Source organism: Microcaecilia unicolor, chromosome 6 (assembly GCF_901765095.1).
Source record: "Microcaecilia unicolor chromosome 6, aMicUni1.1, whole genome shotgun sequence".
NCBI classification, from domain to species: domain Eukaryota; kingdom Metazoa; phylum Chordata; class Amphibia; order Gymnophiona; family Siphonopidae; genus Microcaecilia; species Microcaecilia unicolor.
The window spans coordinates 329,980,479-329,991,869 of NC_044036.1; positions in this window are offsets into that span (position 1 = coordinate 329,980,479).

The following is an 11,391-nucleotide window of genomic DNA, read 5'->3' on the forward strand; positions in this document are numbered from 1 at the left end:
GAGTTAAAGTCCTTGGGACATCGGTTTGCTTACCGCTATGCCGAAACGGGGAAACCTCGAGCACCTTCCAGCTCTGCTGTTTCTCTTTCCCAACATATCGACATCAGTCAGTTTGCACGAGTGACTGTCGCTCTGGGCGTTTCCTGTATGCATGAAGTGAGGACGAGCTCTGCACTGGAGAGTGTTGGCGTGCTCAGCCCGGTGGGCCCAGTAGCTCCTGTGCCCTGTGGAAAGGCAACACCTGAGATGCAGACGGTGGCAGGGAATCAACCATCGCCTTTAGCATCAGTTAGGAAGATTTTACATTAATATTCCTTCTGTCAGCCCAGTTGAAGATCTGGCTGCACCAGGAGAAGAAGGTGGCAGTTCCCTCCCTTAAACCTGCAGAGGTTACCCTGGACTCTTATGTGGATTGCTGTGGAATCAATCCACAAGGTATGTGCCCTTGCATTGCCAAAAGTTGGAGAAAATGCTATGAAGATCCAGAAGGTGGAAGAGACTCTTGTTACACATGGTAGAAAAACAGAGGAGCTTACAAACCAGGTTCAACAAGTTAAACACTCTAAAAGTTCTTTATTACAAGATTGTATGCTTTTTCAGAGGAAGATGGAAAACTATGACAATTATAGTAGACAATTGAACCTATGTCTGGTAAAATTTCCTCATTTTGCGGTCTTTGTTACCAAGAGAAACTTTTCATAAGTATCTGCAAGAGGTCTTTAAATATGTCCCAGACACTTTTCCTCCATTACACAGGATTTTGTTACTTGCCAGTCTCTAAGAAACAGTCAACTCCTGTAAAAGAAATCTTCTGTGGTGGACGTTTCTTCAGACAGTCTGGATGTGACTGGTGTTTTGGAAAAGTCTGAAGATGAGAAGTTGTTGAAAGGACTACCTTACTGGTGACATTTGTCTTAAACCAAGATAAGGAAGCTTTAATGTGCTTTTACTTTAAGAATAGAGATCTGGAGTTCCTGGGAGGGAAGGTTTTACTATTTCCTGATGTACCTAAGTCCACACAATCTAGGCAGAGGCAATTTTTAAACCTTCGTTAGTGTGTTATTGATATTGTGATGTTTCTCAATTGCAATTTTTCCTGGAAGGTAAAGGATTGACTACAGATAGAGAAGAGGAACCTCTGTGATCTGGGTCATTATGGTTTTGTTGACATTCACCTTGCTAATTCTTATTATACATGTTTCCTTTTAAATCCCTCTCCTTGATTGGTATTTGTTCCTGTTCTCCCTCTAGTAGTGGACTATATAGAGTCAAATTTTGTTATCTTCATTAGTTGTTTTCTTAGTTTTATTTATATATCTGACTAGACAATTTTCTTCAGCAGGCCAACACATGTTTGACAGACTCACCGCTCATTTTTCTTAAACAGGTGCTTTAAAATGGTGCCCGATTTTAACAAAAACGCTGTCAGGCAGGCAACCCATCAAAAATCGACATGTCATCAAAAAAACTATCAAAATGCATGAATGCCAAAAACAGGACATGAAAGAGCAAAATTTTATAAAGAACAAGATCATAAAAAGCAGCCCATTCCATTGTTGTTTTGAGACCGTTAGGCTCCAAAGTCTTCAATGAAAAAATCCAGCGCTGTTCTCGTCTCAATAACTGGCAATCTGTTTCCTCCATGAACTTTCAGGGGAATATGATCTATAACAAAACTATGGAATTGTTGAAATGTGTGTTTAGCGGCTACAGAGTGAGCCGCCAACGGTACTCCTGTCTTTCTCCAGTTAACACATAACTTATATTCAGCCATCCTAATGTACAGTTTCCTCTTTGTTTTCCCTACATAAAATGTATTGTTGGGACATCTCAGGACATAATGTGGTGTGATAGACAACTTGTTTTAAAATGAATCTTATACTCTTTACTGTCCATTGGGTTTACGAAGCCCTTACATTCCTCCATAGTGTCACACATATTGCAATGTCCATACTTAACATGACCATGTTCAAGTGACACCAGAACTCTGTTGTCTGACACTGGTAGACTTGCTGGACTCAAAAGCACTTTCAAATTATGTCCTCGAGCAAAGGCAGTCTGCAGTTGATGGTTCTGAAATAAAGGATGTGTTTGAACAATATCCCAGTTTTTCCTAATTATTTTAGGAATCATGATCTGATTTAAAGCTGCTATCAAAATGGAATTGAATATCGCATCTTCAATAGAGTATTTGCAAATTGGAGCGCATCCCCAAAAGGGATACGTATATTGAAAGCTCTGCAAATCTACAAAGACAATGAAGAATTTGTGACAAGATGGAGTGTGATTTTAAATCAATGTTCACTGCATTTAATGCTCCTGATAGTAGAACAGAGTAAACACTGGTTAGAAATTGAGAAAGTAGCCTTGGATGAAGAACTAAAGATTAAAGAAAAAAGTTCTCTCCCAAATTTTTTTTGAAAGTCTCTGGGAGTTTTCGTGAGGAAATCAGGAAAGTGAGAGATGAGAGGGAGTATTCTACTAATTCCATGTATCCTTGGATGTCCAAAGACACAGAAGAATACAGATGTATCGGCTAGATCGGGTTTGTTTTCAGACTTTTTCTTCTAGCATTAGTTTCTCTAGAAATAGTGATATAGAAGAAGATATTTTTAGATGAATGATCTCCCAGAAGAGGGAGGGGACGAGGATTTCAGGGAAATCGAAGCACAAACAGGTCCCTTCCCCAGACAGGCTCGCAGAGATCCTTGAACCAGTGGTAATTGGTCGTGAACTTTCTCCATCTGATCAAGCTTTGTTATCGAGAAAGCTGTTTTTTTCCCACCACTAGTCTTGATGAATTTCAGTTCAACATAGATAAGGAGAGATTCATTAGGTGTCTCCAGTAGAAAATCTATTTTGACAAGAATATCCTTGGATATGATCGGTCCTGAGTTTATCCTAAGTCCACTTGGGTTCCCCCTATCCCATTGAATCCCATTGTGAAAATTTTCAAAGAATTTGTCTTGAGAGAAGTGAGGTTGACATTTACACATCAAAAGTTTGATGACAATTTATCTAAGGATGAGAGAAAATCCTTGAAATAGCTGAAGATGGAAGAACAGACTGTCAAGAGAGTGGATAAAGATGGAGCAGTGATAGTACAGAATCGAAAAGATTATATTCAGGAGGTGAAGTCTCAGTTGTTGGATATCAAAGTGTATAAACAATTAGCTGGAGATCTGACACTTAGATTATAGAAGGTCATCCATGATTTAACTAATCTGTGGAAGCAGATTTTTTAACAGCATGAGAATTCAGATTTTTGAATGTTAAACATCCTTTTGTTCCAGTATTATATACTCTTCCAAAGGTGCACAAAAGACTGCAGAATCCTCCAGGATGACCATTTTGTCCTCTAAAGGTTCTCTATTAGAACCTTTGTCGATTTTCTTGTGGACAATTGTTTTGAAAACTGAGGTCCTATTGTCTCCGTTTCTGCGAGTTACAAAACATTTTTTGGCTCTCCTTGCTAAAGTAGAAACACCAGTAGCTGATGGATTTTTTTATGGTCACCTTAGATGTAAGGTCATTGTATACATCCAGTCCTCAGGGGGAGGCATTGGAAGTCATCAAGGAAGCCCTTGAAAGGAGACCAAGACCAGTGGAAGTTCCCTCTGAGGTTTTGCTAAATTTTTCTGTTTCAAGATACCAGACATTGGGGGGTGGCGATGGGTGCTATTTTCGCCCTTACAATTGCAAATCTTTTTATGTCTAACTTTAAAGATGGAATCCTGATGTAGCGGTGCTTCATAGATGTCGTCTTTGTTATGGACAGGAGATCGAGAAGTGCTTAAAGGTTTTGTAGTGTGGCCCAATAGTATTGTGGCAGTCCTGACATTCAATTTACATATGACTTCTCAAGGTCAGATATTCATTTTTTTGGATGTAGAAATTCTGAAGGACATTTTAACACTAGAGTTTTCAAGAAACCAACAGCTTGCTTTACCTTTTAGAATATCGCAGTTGTCATCCAAAATATTTAAAGAATAGTTTGCCTTAATCTCAATTTCTTAGATTTCAAAGGATCTGTACTGATGAGAAAGACCTTAAGTCACAAGCAAAAAGGTTAGCGAAAGATTTGTCCAAACATGGATAATCCTGCAAGTGTGTTAAAAAAGGCTTATACTAAAGCCAAATTTAACAACCGTGATTTGTTGTTATTGGATTCAGATAAAATCAGTGATCAAGAGGAAATAGATTTTTGAAATTTTCAAAGGGAGGGGCAGAGGTGACTAAAATAATTACGAATTGGGATATTATTCAAACACATCCTTTATTTCAGAACCATCAATTGCAGATTGCCTTTATTCGAGGATGTAATTTTGAAAGAGCTTTTGAGTCCAGCAAGTCTACCAGTGTCAACAAACAGTTCTGCTGTCACTTGAATATGATCCTGTTAAATGTGGATATTGCAATATGTGCAACACTATGAAGGAATTTATGGGCTTCATACACCCTATGGACAGTAAAGAGTATAAGCATAAGCTTCATTTTAAAACAAGTTGTCAATCAGACCATGTTGTTTGTCCTGCGATGTCCCTGCAATAAATTTTATGTAGGGAAAATGAAGAGGAAACTGTACGTTAGGATAACTGAACTCAAAGTCATGTGTTAACTGGAGAAAGACTGGAGCACTGTTGGTGGTTCACTCTGTAGCCACTAAACACACATTTGAACAATTCCACTGTTTTGTTATAGATCATATACCCCTGAAAGTTTGTAGAGAAAACCGACTACCAGTTATTGAGACAAGAACAGTGCTGGATTTTTTTCATTGAAGACTTTGGAGCCTAACTGTCTCAATACAACAATGGAATAGGTTGCTTTTTTTATGATCTTGCTCTTCCTAAAATTTTGCTCTTTAATATTTTTGTGCTTGATGATTTTGTCCTGTTTTTGGCATTCGTGCATTTTGATCGATTGTTTGATGATGTGTCAATTTGTTGTGATCTGTCGATTTTTGATGGGTTGCCTGCCTGACAGCTTTTTTGTTAAAAATTGGGCACAATTTTGAAGCACCCATTTATATTTGTAAGAAGCTTTAAAGAAAAATGAGCAGTGAGTCTGTCGAACAAGTGTTGGCCTGCTGACGAAAATTGTCTAGTTTTAATATGTTTTGTTTTTGTCTTCTAGATTGAGTGAAGCACAAGGTGTTGCCCTGAAGAAGCATTTGTGAAACGGGGCCCATTGGGGAGTTTAATAGCGATTAAGATAAATGTGGTTTTTCACACGTTATCTTGAAGCTTATTTTTATGAAACTTGAAAAACTGCAAAAGCAAAGATTTGATTCTAATAATAAGCACTATGTGATTTTTGGGAGGTTTTTTAAACTGATGATTAGTCTGTCTTCCGTGAGATACTATTCCTTAAAAAAGAAGTGGCTTCTAGATACTGCAGCCTGATGGTCTTTTTCCTCCCTTTGTTTGTTTAGTTTCTTGTATGGTGGATATTTTTCACTGATGTGTGTTCAGCAGTTACTATATATATCCACAATTTAGATTGTTTGCATAGAAATAAAACCACACTTCATTGGGTGGTTGAAGGGATTATGTTTATTAAGGTGCGCTAAGCAGTGAGCACAAATTTTACTGTGCACTAACTGGTAGCGTTTAATAGAAACAGAGAATCATGACAGCAGATAAAGGCCAGGTGGCACATCCAGTCTGCTAAAGCCTTGCAAGCATTAAATATCCAGTACTAATAGCTTAGTAGAGGCTGGGTGGGGAATGGGCAGGGGATTGGCAGAGTGGGTGTGGCCTGCACAGTGCAGTTGGTGTGTGATAGTTGGAGCTAAATGCACATCTAATGCTGGTTCTTCTAATGCTACCTCACTAGGTGCATCAGCACTCATCATGCTGTGCAGTAACTGTGGAAACTGCTGGGCGCACACCCAGCACTTAAGGAAGGTTATTTTTGGCTGTTAACCTGCGTTAAATGTTTGCGCTTAACGCTTTTTAGGAAACACGCCCCCCCCCCTCCCCCCCCGATATTTATTTGGGAGGTTCAGAAAAGGAATAAATGCTGATGTGGATGGGCAGCATCTATTCTGAAGCAAAAATGGCGTCCCTCCCTTTTTTGTGTGCTATCTCCCGTACCTGTAAGTGCTGAACTTCTGTCTAGCTCAGATGGCACAGCATTCCTCATATCCTAGTCATTCCATCAATGAGCCACAATTCTATGAGCACACCATAATCGGTCTCTTCAATGCTTTTGTTTTTATTTTATTTTTTTACCACTTGTAGCAGTCAACAGACCAGATTTCAGTGGTGAGGATGCTGGAAAGTACAGTTTATGCTATCTCAGTGGCTTCACCTGTGTAACACCCCACTTCTGGACAAACCCACTTCAGTTGTACTCATGTATAGAGCTTTGCCTTTATGTATGCGGTTAGCTTAGCAGAGTTTAAGAAAGGTTTGGACAGCTTCCTGAAGGAAAAGGCCATAGAATGTTGTTAAATGGACGTAGGGAAAAATCCACTATTCCTGAGACAAGCAGTACAAAATGCTTTGCTCCGTGGATCTTGTCGGGTGATTGTGACCTGGATTGGCCACTGTCGGAGACAGGGTGCTGGGCTAGATGGACTTTTGGTCTGTCCCAGTGTGGCGATGCTTATGTGTATGTCTTTTCCTTCACCATCACTAGGATAGTGAGTTAAAAAATCAAACGAAAAAACACCCATTTCCTCCCACTTCCTCCCCTCTGGATTGGGACCCTGCTTGTCAAAAACAGCGAATCTTTTCATGTACAAAGGGATGTGGTGTACCTATAGTTTTCCTGCAACTCTCTTTATAAAGCGTGCTCCTTATAAGAAATGAGTGCAGCTTCTCCATCTGCTGTGTTAAGCATGCACAAATGCAGTTCCTTTAAATTTTATTTGTATGTAAACCACTTCAGGACCTATGGGAAGAAAAGGTATATAAGCATAACAAATAGAACAGAATAGCTTGTCTGGACTACCCTAGCAGTGGCAACTGCAGAGTGTAAAACACAGGGACCATGTGCTGCTTGTCAGACCACAAGTAAAGATGACCATTATCTGTCATCACCGTTGCCACTTTTCCCTCAGCTGGGCTTCTCCATACCTTTACTGGTCTTTTGAGGAATAACCCAACTTTCCCTTCCATGGTATAGGATTGACTTGGTTTTATTGAGGTTTTTCTTTTGTGCCATGGGGAAAAAAAAATAAAAGTGACGACAATTCCTGTTGTGGGTGGGCACATACAACTGTTGGAAATAACCTGCCAGATATACTTTGATTCTGAGCTGTAGGTAAATATATTGGGGAAGAAGGACCTTTTGAGAGGTAAGTAAAAAATGTTTGGGGGTGATTAATCTCTTGTAGGTGGATCTTGAGCACATGAATGGAGCACTTATGATTGCTCTGCCTCTACAATTATTTAACTGTGCTGCTTTAATCTTGAACATATTATCTTCCAGATAAGATACTTTTACAGTGCTTGTTCTTCAGTAAAAGAAAACAAAAACAAAACTTGTCATCTAGTACTTGGAAGCAACATGGGTGAATAGGATCCCAAAATGTTTAGTAGGTAGTAGTGTTAGAGGCGAAAAATAATACTCCCTCTCTTAATGTCTGCAGCTGTGTAGGTTTCCCCCCCCCCCCCCCCCCCTCTCTTATTGGTTAAGTAAGTTAAAGGAAATTCAAGATCAAAAGGACCACAGATCAAGCTAGTAACTTTTCTCAGAGGCTTATTCTTTTACCGGAAACTGGTGATTTGTGCTTAATATGGACAACCAGGGCCTATCAAAGGAAGGGTGCCAATAGGGCCATTTGGCCTGGTTTTCACACAGAAAAGGGTTCTCGCTACAAGATTAAATGTGCAGAGGGACAGACTCATTCCTTCTACTGAGCAGAATGCTTTTCTAAGTTAAATGATGGAGATGGATTCTAGGTATTTACTTTCATATTTAAACACCATTTGTGCATTTGGATCTGATGACACTAAGTAAGCTAGGAGATCTATGATAATAGCTCAGTAGCTTTAATCTGTGTCTGAGAGACCCATTCCTCCTTTTGGTCAGCGCAATGTAGTGGTCTTATACATGACTTTGTAGGCATGGAGGAGGTTTCATGTTCATACATCCATTTTAAGAGAACACTACATTTTCCAAAGCTGTATGAGATTGTGGAAATTGCCAGATGAATCATAGCTTGTATCTTTTATTCTGCTGTTTCTCCCGTGAATAGGGAATTTGAATGTGTGAGAGGGGGAGGGAATTGGCCTCTTTGAGAGAGACAGGGTAATTTTAACCTGCATGAAGCAGCAGGAAAAGAGGAAGGGTGCTGGGAGAAAAGAGAAACAAGGATATGTGACCATTATTTTGAAACTTGTATTTTACTGGTATTTTATCAAGAACATTCTGTGATCAATCCCACAATCCTTCTTGTGAAACTCGTAGAAAACTAACCTATTTTGAGACATTGCCCCCAAGATAAACATATGCCCCTATGTAATGTCTCAACCTAGAGTTGGTGTGTTAGAATTCATCAGCTATGCCTACCTGAATATACCAGATTCTTTTTCATTAAGTAAGAAAAGAGATAAACCTTAGGCAGTTGGAAGACTGGACATCCAAATGGCAGATGAAACTTGATGTGGACAAATGCAAAGTGATGCACATTGGGAAAAGTAATCCAAATCATCGTTAGCTGATGCTAGGGTTCACCATGGGAGTCGGCATCCAAGAAAAAGATCTAGGTGTTATTGTAGACAGTATGCTGAAATCTGCCCAGTGTTCGACAGGGGCCAAAAAAAGCAAATAGGATGCTAGCAATTATTTAAAAAGGGATGGTAAATAAGACGAAGAATACTATTATGCCTTGCTCGATAGTGTGACCTTACCTTGAGTACTGCGTTCAATTCAGGGTTCAGTTCAAGTCAAGTTGTTGTAGCTCAAAAAAGGTATAGCGGAATTAGAAAAGGCTCAAAGAAGAGAGACCAAAATGATAAAGGGGATGGAATGCCTCCTATGAGGAAAGGCTAAGGAGGTTAGGGCTCTTCAGTTTGGAAAAGAGAAGATTAGGGAAGATATGATTAAGGTATACAAAATCTTGAGTCTTGCACACACTGTATCTGTGTGAAACACTCCCTCACACTGTGTCTCACATACGCACTTGCGCACACTCTCTCACAGAGACACTCACACCCAGACTCACTCTGTCTCACACACACACTCTTGCACATTTTTTTTGTTAATTTGTACCCCGTGCTTTCCCACTCATGGCAGGCTTAATGCGGCTTACATGGGGCCATGGAGGGTTAAGTTACTTGCCCAGAGTCACAAGGAGCTGAACTCAGTTCCTCAGTTCCCCAGGACCAAAGTCCACCACCCTAACCACTAGGCCACTCCTCCACTCTCTCTCTCACCCACAGTCACTCTCACATACACTCTCTCAAACATACACACTCCGAGGAAAACCTTGCTAGCACCCGTTTCATTTGTGTCAGAAACGGGCCTTTTTTACTAGTTTAAACATAAAAAACCAAGTTCTATGAATGGTGCCCCAAAAATGAGTGCTATTCTTTAAATGTCACTCTGAGAATAATGCTTTTTAGGCATATAAATATATCACAACAACTATGAAATATCCAAACACTTTATTAAACACTTCAAAACCTTATACTAAAATAACATGAAAGCAGAAAATCTCCTGCTTATAATAATGATGTATACATAGCAGAAAACCTGTAATGGGTTGAAAACCTGTAATGGGTTTTCTGCTATTAAATCTATAGCATTACTATAAGCAGGAGATTTTCTATTTTCATGTTATTTTAGTATAAGGGTTTGAAGTGTTTGTTGTTGTTGTTATTTTTTTTTATTTGTTGCATTTGTATCCCACATTTTCCCCACCTCTTTGCAGGCTCAATGTGGCTTACAATACATCATGAATGGTGGAAATATAATTAGAAAATATACATTTAGTGTAACAGAAGGATCTTAGGTAACATGATAATGAAAAACCATGTTAGTAATATAACAAGCAGGTATTGTAAGTCAGTTCTGAATGTATGTGGAGGAGTTGTGGAGTTCATATTTGTTAATCTTTGTGGTATACCTTATTAAAGAGATGGGTCTTCAGTAGTTTGCGGAAGTTAGTTTGTAAATCGTTTTTAAGTTGTGCGGCAATGCGTTCCATATTTCATATTTGTAATATATCTGCCTTCAAAATCTGCACCCTGGTTCACAAAATCATCTACGGAGAAGCTCCAACTTACCACATTACCAATTAGAAATACATCAGAATCAACGCAATCATATCTAAATCTGCACTACCCCAGCTGCAAAGGACGTAAGTACAAAACAACTTACGCATCTAGTTTTTCCTACATAAGCACACAACTGTGGAATGCATTACCAAAAGCCTTGAAAATGACATACGACCACCAAAACTTCCGGAAATCACTAAAAACCAACCTGTTTAAAAAGGCATACCCTATCGATCCAACTGAAATGCCTAATCTCTGCAACACAACCAAACTAAAGCATGTAATGGACATAACGCAACTCTTCTGTTCTCTGATTCCCTAACGTGGCTGTGCCACATGAACTTGATCTTACCACAACATCACCCTGTATGTGTTCACACCGGAGCCTGCAAAGGCCTCTCCGGTACTATGTGAGCCACATTGAGCCTACAAATAGGTAGAAAATATGGGATAAAAATGTAACAAATAAATAAAAATTTACCCATTTGATGTAAAATTTGTTTAACTTTTAGGCATGCTCTCTGTGCAAATTCTTGGAACACCTATGCCCCTCCCCCTTTTCAGATCCATTAGTAATAATTTAGGCATGAATCTTTATAAAATAGCACTAGCAAGAGTCACATGTACATGCTAATTGTTGCCAATTACTGCTGATAATTAGTGCCCATTATCAGTGCTAATTGCCTTGTTACGCATTTAAATTGTGTGCACAATTTTGAGCACTATATATAGAATTAGGGGGGGATAATGTTCTGATATCCGGGGTTTACCTCAGAGCATGCAGGGATGTGTTCTGATTTCCCCACTGCATGTCCTAAAAACAACAACAAAGACAAAGCTCCTGCTTGCACTGAGGTAAACTCAAGAACTGGATCAGCTCTGTTGGGTGAATCTGGATCTAGTTGGCAATCTTTGACAAGACAGAGCTCTAGTAGAGGGATTCTCAATACGGTCTTTGGGACCCACCTTACCAGGTCTGCTTTTCAGGATATCCCAAAATGAATATGTACGAGATAAATGCACGCACCACCTCCATTCTGTGCAAATCTGCCTCATGCATATTCATTGTGGATATCCCGAGAACCTGACTGGCTAGGGGTGCCCTAAGGACTGTGTTGTAAGTCCCTGCTCTACTAAAACATTCTGACTTGGATCCTGC